The 15,151-nt window shown below is 39.1% G+C and overlaps 2 pseudogenes; both read right to left on the bottom strand.

Annotated features, from left to right (window-relative positions):
- Positions 1-1,428: 1,428 nt before the first annotated feature.
- Positions 1,429-8,724, bottom strand: LOC114680138 (tripartite motif-containing protein 60-like; annotated as a pseudogene).
- Positions 8,725-8,728: 4 nt separating this feature from the next.
- On the bottom strand, positions 8,729-9,756 carry LOC144330941 (uncharacterized; annotated as a pseudogene).
- Positions 9,757-15,151: the final 5,395 nt, after the last annotated feature.

Here is a 15,151-nt window from a genome sequence, read left to right as displayed (position 1 = left end):
AGGTACAGCCTGTACTTCAAAAGGCTGGGGGATCTCTGGGCTGAGTTCAGGGCCCTGAGAGGGTTCTTCTCTCAAGGACCCCTCATTCCTACCTCTCTGTGCCCATCTGACAGCTCAGCATGTCTGCTATCTGCCACTGTCAAGCCCATGTCTCCCTGGGTAGGCTAAGGGCACATTCACATTGAAGCCCAGGTGACCTGTCCATCCTTCCTCCAATGCACAGACTCAAGTAGGTGCCACCCAGGTTTCCTCCTAGAATGAGATCTCAAGGGATCACAGCAGCACATTCTGCTCTAACTTATGGACTAGATAATCAATAATTCACTTAATGTGCCAAGATGGGTGTGGGCCTTGACACTCTTGATCTCCTTCCTCTAGTAGGGCTGCATTGGGAGTTGCCATTCTGATTTCTTTGTGGAAAAAGCTACCAGATAAGGCAGGATTCAAGGGCCAAGGACAGGACAGAGCACCTAGGCTGGCCTCCCCATGGGCCCTCTGAGTCCCCTGCAGGTAGGAGGGCTCAGTGGAGTTCCAGGCCCCTTTTCCAGGATGGTGCCCATAGCCCTTCCATGGACATCCAAGAAGGGCCTACTCTTTCTGCAACCTGCATCCACTGGTCTCTAGGAGGTGAGCATCGATATATCTTTGTGGACATGGACTTCTGTTTCATTTCCATTGGATATTCTCCTGGAAGAAATGCCTAGGGAATCCTGGGCCTGTGCTGGAGGTTCTCTAAGTGGCAAAGTCAGTAAGAGAGTCTCAAAAATATAATTAATAGTATTTTCTGCATATTACTATCTCAGGGTTACTTTTGCCCAATAATGTGTAAAAACAAATATTAAGATTTTTATCCTTTAAATTATTTTTATTAGGTCATTATACAAACCTTTTGTTTTCCTGAAATTTATTTTCATGACAATCATCGAATTTTTGTTTCCGTCTCTGTTCAAATTGTTACCTGTTTTAGAGGCAAAATCTTAAGAAAAGTGTTACAAAAATAATAACAGATGACAGCAATTTATTTAAAATGTAATTAGATTTCTTAAATAAGTAAAAAATTTCAGTAAACTTACTTTATATTACTTGTCTGATTATTTTACATCTTATCCTAGATCTTAAAAAAATTTTAGCTAGGTGTGTAATTCAAAATTGACAGATTTTTTAAATAGGCAACTTAAAAACATTTTATTGGATATGTTGGGTGACATAATACTCAAAGACTTTATATTAGAAATCAATACACTTGACAATTGATATTCATAGTATCTATGAAAGTCACATTATGAACATGCTTTTATAGTTGCAAAAATTTAGGTGAAAAAAATCTATTCTGGTCTTCAGTAGTAAAACTTAAAGATTACAGAAATGAGATTAAATTTACTGGCTAAATTACCCACAAAAACTGAAACAGATTCATTTACTCATTCTTTATCTTTCAGTATCTGATAACAAAGAGACTTTACGACGTTCAGAATGTGCTTCAGTATAGAAATAAGGCCAAACAGGTCTTGTAAAATAATCATTAAAATATGCAGAACAAATCTATCATGTATATTATTTTTTAAATTCACCCAATTCATACTCCAAAAAAATACCAATCTTACTGGGTTTTACTACTGGAAGAAGCCAGGTTGCCTTAGGACCTGATGCAACATAACCATTCTTTATATATCACCCAATTGCCCCAAATCCACCCAGAACTGAAGGCTGATCCTGCCAGTTCCTAAGAAGACACACACACAATTTTCATTTAGGCTTGTTTCCCACTTCTACCTTCCAGTAATGTCTGCCAGAACTACCCAGGACAGCAGGGCAGAAATAAAATTTACTTAGGTATAACAAATGTTCAGTTTTGTTCTTCCATATCACACACCTTTCTATCCTCAGAGACAATAAATTGAGGATGTGCTGTGTCAACAGCCAGAATCAAGGCTGGGCATGGTGGCTCAAGCCTGTAATCCCAGCACTTTGGGAGGTTGAGGTGGGAGGATCACGGAGTCAGGAGATCGAGACCATCCTGGCTAACATGGTGAAACCCCATCTCTACTAAAAATACAAAAAATTAGCTGAGCATGGTGACAGGCCCTGTAGTCCCAGCTACTTGGGAGGATGAGGCAGGAGAATTGCTTGAACCCAGGAGGAGTAGGTTGCAGTGAGCCGAGATCGCACCACGGCACTCCAGCCTGGGCAGCAGAGGGAGACTCCATCTCAGTAAATAAATAAATAAACAAACAAACAAACAAATAAATAAATAAAAATAAAAAAGATCTAGAATCAAATCTACTTGAAATGACTTGATAATTTTGTCTAAGCCAGAATAGAGAGGAGGAAGACTAAAACCATATTTCAGTAATCTAAATGAAAATAGTTCAGGGCATTTTAGGTTTTGACACCTGTGGTGCATACTCTTCACACGTGTCAGCAATTCCAGGTTTGACTGAATAGACTTGCTTTCTACCTACCTCAGTAGATGTTTAAATGGAAAAACATAATCTGAAAATTTTTATAAGGTTTTCACTTCATTTTGGTAAAAGGTCCATCTCTTCTTCCTGTTTCAATTATGAGAGTCAATTGTGCAGCATAGGTACAATTATGTTCTCTTCATATGGAGAATTAATGGCATTTCTTTACTATAGACATTTTCAATTTTTCACCTGACACCACAGGCTAATTTATAAAAGAATATTTATTTCTAATTATGCAGCTTCTATTACATAACCAGTATTATCTCTGTTTACTTCATGTTTATGCCAAAAAATACCTCATGACTTATTAAATGTTGAACTGTTCACTTGAATAAATTGGCCCAATAAATTTAATAAACTAAATTATGTCAATTTTATAAAATAAAATGAACAATAGCTAAACAAAAATTGGATTAAATAGCATTCTCTAATGGAAACAAAATATAAAATGTGCTAAAGAACATACACGCACTGTTAAATCACTTGCATGTGAAACTTATTTTGTGCATACCACTAAATTTTATCAAAGTCACTTTCATAATCTCTGAGGGGATTATACAAAGACTTTTTTGTTTGTTTGTTTGTTTGAGACAGAGTTTTATTCTTGTTGTCCAGGCTGGAGTGCAATGGTGTGATCCTGGCTCACAGCAACCTCTGTCTCCCAGGTTCAAGTGATTCTCCTGCCTCAGCCTCCTGAGTAACTGGGATTGCAGACACCCACCACCATGCCCAGCTAATTTCTGTATTTTTAATAAAGATTATATGTCTATGGTGAGCAACAGGCAAACAGACAAACAACAACAACAAAAAAGGAGAATTTGCACAAGATGATTCTAAGCCAGGAGCAGTAACATTTTAGATAAATGAGCTTAATACAAAGCAGATAAAATAGATTTGCTTTCAAAATCTTTGAACTTTCTGGTTTGCTAGCAAGTTATCAACACTTGTAAAATTATCTATTTCATTCTAATATTTTTCGTTTCCTCTCAAAGTTGGTACACAACCATAAACAAATATGATTATTCTCTATAAATCTGTTACACACCTAAATTTTATTTTAGAGTGATATATCTGCATATTTAAATCCATGTAAATCAAAACTAAAGGTCTGTATGTGTTTAGCAGACCAGAGAAGTCATATGTTTAACAGAAAAAAGTAGGATATTTTGTAAATAGTTGTTCAGAATTCAGAAACAAATAGCTCCATTATACTCACATAATCTTCATTACAACCCATCATAATAACCTGGAGTTATAAGAAAAACAAAAATGTAAGTTGTAGGAACCATATTTTCCAAATTATTTTAAGATAAAGACCACTGACAAAGGAATCACTAGGGATGTTATTCCACTGTCACACAATAGTATATTGTTACCATCTGTTACCTACAACCTCGGATAAGTTGGGATAAGTTAACATCAGTGACAAGGTACACATTCAAAGTAAAATAGCCTTAACACAATAACAACAATTTTGGTTTATTAAAACAAGTTAAGTCCACACATTGTCAATAAAAAGGCATTTTGAAATTCACTGTATTGTAATTACCTTAATTTACAAATGGTAAAGCAATTTCCTTCTAAAATTCAAATCATTTCTCTTACTATGCAGAATATTATCCTGATCACTTACCACTCTCCTATCATCCTGTCACTTATGATACTGTTGTAAACCAACCCCTAAGTGGCCTTTCCACTTAGAATGTCTTCATTTTTCTTAGATTTCAGTTTTCTTAATCTTCTATGGGAAAGTATATAAATCTGTCCATCTAATATAGAAGAATCTCCCATAAATCTGGTGCAGTAACCATTGACCATATTCTTTCACATAAATTCTAGAAATAAGACATAGCATCAAATGTAACTGTTAAATTATATCAACATTTGCTTTTGAAAATATATTAAATACTTTTACTATAAAAACATAGATTCCTTTTAGAGAAAAGTGATCAAGTTTGCTGACTAGAAGCAGCTAGACTGTGCAGCTCTCATAGAGAGGAATGCAAGGTGGGCATAAATACAGCACATTCAACTGAAACATCCAGGTATTTGCATTGGGATTAATCAAAGAAACAACTTAAGTTGTAGAGAATGGAGTAAAGCAAGGCAGGACAATGGACCACCTGGGAACAACATGGAGCCAAGGGAAGCTCCCCACCCAGTAAAGCAGTGAGTGCATGTGGACCCTGGGAACCCATGATTCTCCCACAGATCTTTGCAACCCCGAGGTGAGGAGATACCCTTATGAACCCACTTCACCAAGGCCTTCAGTTGAACACACAGAGCCACATGGAGTGTCAGCGGAGCAGCTGCTCAGGCCTGTGCAGAGATTCAAGAGCCATAGATATTCTGGCTTTCCAGGATTCTCAGAAGAAGTAGCTGCAACTCCAGCAAAGCAGGAGGTTACTCCCCTGTACATACCCATAGGAAAGAGGTGGAATCCAGGGGGCTGAATAGTGATGGTCTGTAGGACCCACTTCCACAATGCCTCACAGGATAAGGCCTACTGGCTTAGAATTCCAGCCAACCATTGGCAGGAGCACTGCACCTCCCTGGGATGGAGCTACCAGAAAGAGGAGTGGCCCACCATCTTTGCTGCTTGGGCAGCTTAGTCATTCCAGCCTTCAGGCTTTGAAGAGCTCAAGCTGACTGGGGCAGAAAGGATCTCCTAGAACAGTACAGATGTTCTAAAAAGACATGACCAGACTGCCTGTTAAAGCCTTTCTCCAAACTTGTTCTTCCTCACTAGAAAGTACTACCCAACTAGGGTGTCCAGCTACCACCACTGGTGCTCTTTGGTTGATGGAATTTTGAAACCTCCTTGTGATATAGTTCCTAGAGCAAAGAGTGAGCTGACATTTTTGCTGTTTGTATGACTTAGCTGTTTCAGGCTTCTGGTTTTGGGGAATCCAAAAAACTGTCAGTGGAAGTAGTACCTCTGCACAGCAGAGCTGTCCTACAAAAATGTTGCTAGACTTCTTTCTTAAGTGCATCTCCAGTTATGTTCTCTTCACTGGGTAAGACCTTTCAACAAGGGTTTGCAGCTACCTCCTACAGGGGCTTTTGGGCTGGAAACAGGTCTATACCTCTGTAGGATGGAGCTTCCACAGAAAAGGGCATGCTGCCATTGTTGCTGTTTGCAGCATTCACTGGTGATCACTTTAGGTATTGGAAAATCTGAGGTGATTAGAGACTGCAGTGGACACCAGCATACTGCAGCAGCCGCTCAGAAAAGTGGCCAGACTGTTATGTGAGTGCCTGTTCTCATATATTCTCACTGGGCAGGTCTCCAGGCCTGGGCCACTAGCCAATCATTGCCAGAGGTATTGAGCCAGTAGCAACTTAGTAGCTCCCTGGACAGAGCCTCCAGGGGCAACTGAAAATATTTCTGCCACTGCCTCTGCAGTAGAACTGTCCTTGCTACTGTGAGACTACTGATAAATCCAAAACCCTAAGTGTCTTATTCACACCTCAAACAAGCTGCAGTTTACCCAAGAGAGGAGGGCAGTTCATCTTCCATGGGTCCCAGAAACTACCCACTGCTCCTCCCTAGACACTGAATCCATAACTTGGTTGAAAAAATAGATCCTCTGTCCTGGGCTGAATGTACTAAGGGATTGCTGACCTACATCTCTCTGAGATGCAGCCCCCAGAAAACAAGCAAAGAGATGGGGCAGCAAGCCAGTTCATGTGGTTCCCAGAGGGGTTGGCATGAGAGCATCTGTAATAAAGTGTTGTCAGTGATAGTCATTTTCCTGGACTCAACTTTCTCCCATAAGAGACTTTAGCCCTAGGGGAACTGTTGAACTTAACTTCTGCAGGATGGTCTTGGAAATCATAAGAACCTGGTCCAGCTTAGCACTGCTTGGTCTATTGGCCTCCCCCAGGGACCCAGTCTGGCTACAGATTCTTACAGGGCAGTCACAGGTACCCTGGAAGCCCATACCATAGCATCTGCCCTGGTGGGCCATGCCTGACACCTGAGGAGCTCCAGCAAGGCAGCCCCTACGACTGCACCAGCCCACATGTTTCTTCCCCATACTGCAGTTTCCCCCGAGATGAAGGCAAATCCCCATATTTTTTTGCTGGCACATGTCAGCAAAGGCAGGTTTGGCTTTGCTTTACCCACCAGCAAATAGGAATGCAGTATGCCCTAGTCACCCCCAGCAACTGGCATTGTAAATGAAGCTTTGGTGGGCAAAGAGGCAGAAAACCCTACCCCTGCCTTTGTGCTAACACTGTGCAGAGAACAGGGTATCCTCTCACACTCTCCACAATTACTCCTTATGGAGAGCGGGGGGCGCACAAAGAAGGCATAAAAATCCGTGCTGGCCAACATTCTGCTCCAAGCCAATACCATCTTTAGTGCAACAGCATATACAGTTTCCAGCAGGTACCCCCCAGTCCACTCCTAGCTGGTTTGCTTCTGCCACTGAGGTGAATGTCCAAAGACAGGCAGAAACTCCATATCCACTAGCACTCTGCTGCAGCTGTGGGACCTTAGTCCCATAGAGTGGTGGACTCCAAATATCATGGAGCCAGAGAAGAAAGTTGGGGCTCAATACAAGTCCCTGAGATTATGCAGCCTCTGAGATTTGAGCTGAGCATTGCCCCGCCCCACCACTACCACCAAAAAATCTCCCAGGAACAAAGCCTGTTGGCTGCAAACATCTTATACCACAATCAAATACTCAAGACCATCAAATAGGATAAAAAATAAGAAAACCCCATTCAAAGGTCAGCAACCTCAAAGATATGCCCACAAAGATGAGACAAAGTCAGTGCAAAGGTATTGAAAACACAAAAAGCCAGAGTGGCTTATTTCATCCAAATCACCAAATTACGTTTCCAGCGAGGCCTAAGATGACAGAAGTAGAATTCAGAATATGGATAGAAATAAACTTCATTGAGCTACAAAAGTAAGTTGCAACCCAATGCAAGGAAGGGAAAAAATTTCAGGAACTGATAGAGAAAACAGCCAATCGAGAAAAATGTGGCCAACCTGATAGAGCTGAAAAACACAATAAAAAACTTTGTAATATAATCACAAGTATTAACAGCAGAATAGGCCAAGCAGAGGAAAGAATCTCAGTGCTTCAAGATTCGTTTTCTGAGATAAGACTGACAACAGGAGTGAAAAAAGAATAAAGAGGAATGAACAAAACCTCTAAGAAATATGGGATTATGTAAGAAACCAAATCTACAATTAAAGAGAGTGCCTGAAAGCAATAAGCAGAATGAAAACAACTTGAAATACATATTTTGGGATATCATCCATGAGAATTTCCCTAACCCAGATAGAGAGGCCAACATTCAAACGCAGGAAATGTGGAGAACCCCAGTAAGATACCCCATGAAAAGTTCATCCCCAAGACACATAATCATGAGATTCTCCAAGGTCAAAATGAAAGAAAAAATCTGTTAAAGGCAGCTAGAGAGAAAGGCCAGGTAACCTCCAAAAAAACCTATCAGACAAACAACAAACCTTTCATCTGAAATCCTACAAGTCAAAAGAGATTAGGGGCCAATATTCAACATTCTTAAAAGAAGAGTTCCAACCTGGAATTTCATATCCAACCAAAGTAAGCTCCAGAAGTGAAAAATAAATATGATCCTATTCAGATCAGCAAATGCTGAGGAAATCTATTGCCACAAGACCTGCCTTACAAGAGCTTCTGAAGAAAGCACTAAATAAGAAAAAGACTATTACCAGTCACTACAAAAACACACTAAAGTATATAAATTGCTGACACTATAAAGCAACAACATAAACAAAGGTCCAAAATAGCCAGCTAAGATCATAGTGACAGAATCAAATCCACATATATGAATACTAACCTTAAATGTAAATGGGCTAAGTGCCCCAATTACAAAACAGAGTGGCAAGCTGAATAAAGAATGAATATCTAATGGTATGCTGTAATTGAGACACCCATCTCAAATAAGCCCAAAATAAAGGGGAAAAGGAAAATCTACCAAGCAAATAGAAAACAGAAAAAAAAGCAGGGGTTGCAATCCTAGTTTCTGGCAAAACAGACTTTAAATCTATATAGATTTAAAAAAGACAAAGAAGGGCATTACATAATAGTAAAGTGCTATATATGTCCAACACAAAAGCACCCAGGTTATAAAACAAGTTCTTAGAGACCTTCCAAGATGTTAAATGTTCTTCAACAGTCATTACCTTTATACCGCATTTGTTCAGTATTAAGTCTCTGATGTTGAACACAATACAAGGACTCATTAAAGGCTTTTCCATAGTTTTAACACTTGTGGAGCTTCTCTCTAGTATGAATTCTCTTATCTCTAATGAGGTGTGAGAATGAGATCAATGCTTAGCCACATTCTTCACATTTGTAGGGTTTCCTCTCCAGTGTGAATTATCTTATGATTAGTAAGGTCCGAGAAGCACCTAAAGGTTTTGCCATATTCTTCACATTTGTAAGGTCTCTCTTCCACATGGTTAATAAGGGTTGAGGAGTGGGTAAAGGCTTTGCCATATTCTTCACAGATGTAGGGTTTCTCTCCGGTTTGAATTCTCTTATGTTTACTAAGGGCCGAGAACCACATAAAAGCTTTTCCACATTCATTACATTTGTAGGGTTTGTTTCCAGTCTGAATTATCTTATGTTTAGTAAAGTCTGAGGACCACCTATAGGCTTTGTTACATTCTTCACATGTGTAGGGTTTGTCTCCAGTATGAATTCTCTTATGATTAGTAAGGTCTGAGAAAAACTTAAAGGCTTTACCACATTCTTCCCATTCGTTCAGTCTGTCTCCAGATTTCTCTTGTGTTGAATAAAGGTTGAGGAGCAGGTAAAGATTTTGAAACATTCTTCACATTTGTAGGGTTTCTCTCCACTATGAACTCGTTTATGATCAGTAACTTTTTAAAGGCTTTGCCACATTCTTCACATCTGTAGCATCTCTCTGCAGTATGAATTCTCTTCTGTAAAATCTCAGTAAAATCTGAGAACAACCTACAGTCTTTGCCACATTCTTTACATTTGCAGTATTTCTTTCTGCTAAAAATTTTCTTATGTTCAGTAAAGATTGAGCATAACTCAAAAGCTTTGCCACATTTATTACATTGACAGGTTTTGCTATGGGTAGTTGACAAACATTGATGAAGGCCATTATAACTGCTTTCTGCCCCTTGCAATTAGCAACACTTTGGTAGTCTTTCTTTAAATAAACTATTAAGGTCACAGCTTCCATATTTTATCAGAATCATTTTTTGAAATGAATCTTTTATGTCGTGCTCCAGCAATATCTCTGCAGTAAAATGAAAAGACCCAGGTGAATTTAAAAAAATTTATTCCTCATTAGATTCAGGTGAATACACTTTACAACCATATAATTACACGAAGCACACTAACAAGTTGACAATAAAGTACCACAGGCTCTAATTCCTTTATAAACATATTAACTTAACAGAAATGTACTGACCAAAATGCCTTTGTGAGAAGTCTAAGAACCAGCTAAGTGTGTGCAGCACCCGAAGTGAGCAAAATACTGAGAACCACACAGAAGTGTAATAAGGGTATTTTGTATTTACCCACCACAGCCATTCTTCATCCTATGATGACTTTAAATGCAGACTTCTAACTCCTGTCTTTCCCTTCCAAAAATAAATAAAATAGTGGCACCTGTGTCCATGCTTCTGGCTTTTTGAGACCTTACCAAAGACTAATTTCTATATTCCATGACAGTATTGAAAGGAAAGGTGGTATACTTTGACAGTTTGGGACAACTGAGACCAAAAGTAAATGACTCTTACAAGAGAAGAAACACTTCAGTATCATAGACAGAAAATTGGTATAGCAACTGACTACAGGATTTCAATAAGAAACGTGGGGAATGGCTGGGAGTGGTGGCTTACGCCTGGAATCCCAACACTTTGGGAGGCTGAGATAGGCAGATCACCTGAGGTCAGAAGTTCAAGATCAGCCAGGTCAACATGGTGAAACCCCATCTCTACTAAAAATACAAAAATTAGCCAGGCGTGGTGGCAGGCACCTGTAATCCCAGCTACTTGGGAGGCTGAGGCCAGAGAATTGCTTGAATCTGGGAGTTGGAGATTGCAGTGATCCAAGATAATGTCATTGCACTCCAGCCTGGGCAACAAGAGTGTAACTCCAACTCAAAAAAAAAAAAAAAAAAAAAAAAAAAAAAAAAAAAAAAAGGAGGAAAAAAAGAAAAGAAAAAACATGGGGAATGCTTTTTAACTAAAAAACACACAAGACCAGATAAAACTTCCATAGAACAGGCTTGAAAGACTCTGAGAATCTTTAGCCTAAAAAATTGGTATCGTATTTCCCCAGACAAAAGCCACTTAATAAGGATTTTGACATATGGCTTATGTTATACAAATTTCAACCTACGATTACAACATATACAAAATATCAAGATAATATGGGTCAAAGATAAAAATGAATATCCAGAAATCAGTTATAAAAAAGGGAGACGTAAAAATTACCTGAGACAATTTGAATGAATGTCTAGATCTATTTGTTAAAAGAAAAAAATAAATTAACCCCCAAAATTAAAATTACCACCTCAGTGATGCTCAATAAATAAAATGGAAACAAATAAAATAAAATAAAATAAAAAATGAAAACAACAAAAAGATAAAAGGCACAAAAAGAAATAAATATTGTGGAGTAGAAGTACAAAAAAAAGACTAATATGCACTTCTACGTTAGTAAAAAATATAAGAAAATCAAGAAGCTTAGCAAATTTCAGCTAAGATTGACACAAAGAGATTTCTAACAAGACACAACATAAACAATGTTTTGAAAGTCACAGACAAGAAGAGAATCTGGAATGCAGGAAGAAAAAAGAGATATGTTATATATATGTATGCTTCTGCAAGATTACCAGTAAATTTATGAAAATAAATCTTTTGGGCAAGAATGGAGGAGGATGACATAATTAAAACACTGGAAAAAAAGAGTGTAAGCAAGAATACTATATCCAGCGAAAGTATCCTTCAAAACGGAAAAAAAAAAAAACCCTAACTATATCATGATCTATATCAAGATCTATCTATGTCATATGTTCAAGAGAATCACTTCAGAACTAATTAAAAAAATAGACTGAAAATGGCAAGATGAAAAATGCATTCCACGCAGGTGTTAAACAAATGAGAGGAGAAGAGGCAACAACTTATTAAGTTGAAAACTGTCATATTTCATATAATTTACTTTATGTGAAAATTCAAAGAGATAAACTAGGGTATTCAATTACGGTAAGAGAGTTCATTCACTGAGAACCTGTAAATATATGACAGTTTTCCCAAACACACAAAGCAAACATTGACACAATTGAAGCAAAAATAGACAGCAATATAATAAAAAAAGGACATATCAATATCCCACTGTCAGTAATAAATAAAGCAAGACAGACTATCAATAAGGGAATGAAAAACTTGAATGCACTATACTCTAATTACACCTAACAAACGTATATACAGACAAGAGAATACACATTATTTTCAACAGCTCATAAAACATTTTCCTAGATGGAACACATGTGACACCACAAAAGAAGACTTAACACTTTTTGTAAATTGAAATTTTACAGACAATTATTTATAGTGCAAGTGGAATGAAACTAGAAATCAGTAGCAGGAGAAAAACTGAAAAATTCAAAAAATATAAAAATTGAACAACACAGCTTTTTTCTTTTTCTTTTTCTTTTCTTTTCTTTCTTTTTTTTTTTTTTTTTGAGACAGAGTATCACTCTGTTGCTAGGCTGGAGAGCAGTGGCAAAAAAATCTTGGCTCACTGCAACCTCCAACTCTCAGGTTCAAGCGATTCCCTGCCTCAGTCTCCTGAGTAGCTGGGACTATAAGCACACACCATCATGGCCAGCTAATTTTTCTGTATTTTAGTAGAAACAGGGGTTTCACCATGTTGACCAGGATGGTCTCGATGTCCTGACCTTGCCATTTGCCCTCCTCAGCCTCCCAAAGTGCTAGGATTACAGGCATGAGCCACCGGGCCTGGCCAACAACAAACTTTTGAGCATGCTCTTTTTCGATGGTTAGAAGACATAATAAGGCAAAGATGTCCATGCTGCTTAAGGTGACCCATACATTCAACACACCCCTTTTCAATTTTAAATTATACTTTTCCAAACATAGAAAAAATAAACCACAAAATTACGTAAGATCTCAGGGGACCTTGAAAAGCCTGACAATCTTTAAAAAGTAGAAAAGTATTGGAAGCATTACACTTAATAATTTCCAAACACAAAACAAGCCTACAGTGATCAAAGAACTTTGGTGCCAGTATAAAGGTAGAACACCAAAGTAATGAAACAGAATGCAGCACAGATACAAACTCTTGAAAACAGAGGAGAGACATACCACCTAGGTTTTTCATTTAGCCAAATGTCACAATTCCTTTGGTAAGCAGAACCCAGGCAGGAAAAGAGAGTTACATTACCTAGATGCTAGACTCAGCGATATTTCAAAATGTCCTCTGGGAGCAGGGTACAGGTTGGAGAGACACACCACCTAGCTGGCAGGCCCAGAGATATGTGATAATATCCCCTGTTGGCAGGGCCCAGGTAGAAGAGTCACATTATCATGATTCTGACCCAGTGATATGTAACATTGCACCCATGGAAAGAAATTTGAGCCAAAATTCTCAGCACCTGGGTACTATGCCCAGTGATATGACACAATCTCATCATCTTTGAGGGTGACATCCTTAATCTTTAGCTGAATGTGTATATTAGAGTCACAATCTCACGTGTGTGCTGGGCCAATGTATGACATTCTCTTCAACATCTGAGGACTTTATAAAACCTGCATGAGAGTTGCAAACCTCTCTGAGGCCTACATGCTGGTATGGACTCACACTCTTACATATTGCCCTAAACCCAGGTTTGATAGTCAACATCTCTCCTACAGGCATGGTTAAGGATAAGATCCATTATTCCTGTGGGCTGGGTCCAGAGATGAGTCACCATCCCACTTGTGTCCACATCTACATATAGAAGTCACAATTTTAACTTTGTGCTGTATTCGCTTGTTAGACTCAGGACCTCAGCAGTGGGCATTATAAATGTGGGATGTGGACAACTTTTAATTTCACTTGGGTGTGTAACAGAGTGTCCCAATCTGAACTTTTTGCTGGGCCCTGTTATGAATCTCTCTACCACAAAAATGTTTATAAAATATAAGTTAGTGTTGTAAGCTTCTGTGAGCTTGGTATGAATATGCAACCCAGGACCTTACATATTGCCCTAAGCTTAACAAAGAGAGGCAAAATACCTCCTATTGGCTGAATCCCAATATAAGTTTGATCATCATGTCTGTGAACTGAAGCAAGATATGTATCATAATTCCTTTTGTGGGTAAAAACTAAGCAGGAGGGTAACATCACTTAGATGCTATGCCATGTAATATGTCACAACGCCTTCTCTAGCCTGGGTATAGAAAATTGGGTCATATTATCTGGGTGTTTGACCCAGCAATATGTCACCATTCCATATGTGGAAAAAACCCAGCCAACTTATGAGAGCCAAAACACCTACATAATGGGCCTAAGATATGTCAAAATAACTTTGCTGGCTCCAGCATGGGCAGAAGAGTCACATCACAAGGGTGCTGGGCCCAGAAATATACAATATGCCATAATTTCCTCTTTATGTAGAACCCAGGCAGAAGAGTAACATCATCTGGGTGCTGGGCTGTGCAATAGGTCAAAATTCCTTTTTTGTGGGAATGGCTCAGTAAAAAAAAAGAGAGTCACATATCCTGAGTGCTGGGCTCAGCAATGTGTCAAAATCCTCCTATGGTGAAGGTTCAGGCAGAAAAAGAGTCACATCACTTAGGTTATGGGCTCAGAGACATGTCCCAGTGTCACCAGTAGGCAGGGCTGAGGCAGGCAAGGAGAGTCACATCACCTAGGTGCTTCCCTAGAAATATGTCACAGCGTAGCATGTGGGCAGAAACCAGGCAGAATAGCCACATCACCTGGGTGCTGGGTCCTGAGATATGTCACAAGGCTCTCTTAGGACAGCACTCAGGCAAGAGAGTTACATCACCTAAGTACAGGTTCTCTGATTATTTCACAATGCTCCATGTGAGTAAGGGTCCATGAAGGGCATCACTTCACTTCAGTGATAGGCCCAGAGATATGTCACAATGCCCTCCATTGGGCATGGCTCTGGCAAAAGAGTACGTTCACCTGTGTACCTGGCCTTGAAATATGTCACTATCCTTTCTTTGTGCAGGGCCCATTCCAGAGAGGAGAGTTACATCAAGTATGAGGTGGACACAGAAATATGTCACAACAATTTTGGTGGGCATGTCCCAGGCAAGAATGTAACATCACCTGGATGCCAGATCCAGTGATATGTCACAATGCTTACTGAGAGAAGGGCCCAGGCAGGAGAATCACATCACCTGGAGGCTGGCCTAGGTAGACATCACAATCCTATATATGGGTTGGAACAAGTCTGGAGAGTCAAATTACACAGGTGTTTGTGTAATTTGGAAAATCTTGGAAAAGATTTATATCACAATCACACTGTCAGAAAATTCCAGAGATGAGATTTACAATACCACACATGTCCTGTTTTCGTGAGTGACAGTCTGCTTCATCCATGTGAGATGATGACAGTCATTACTGTCAGCTGGGTGTGCATGCAAGACTCACAATGTCACCTGT

This window comes from Macaca mulatta, chromosome 8, assembly GCF_049350105.2.
Source record: "Macaca mulatta isolate MMU2019108-1 chromosome 8, T2T-MMU8v2.0, whole genome shotgun sequence".
NCBI lineage: Eukaryota > Metazoa > Chordata > Mammalia > Primates > Cercopithecidae > Macaca > Macaca mulatta.
This window is presented reverse-complemented; position numbering and strand designations above follow the sequence as displayed.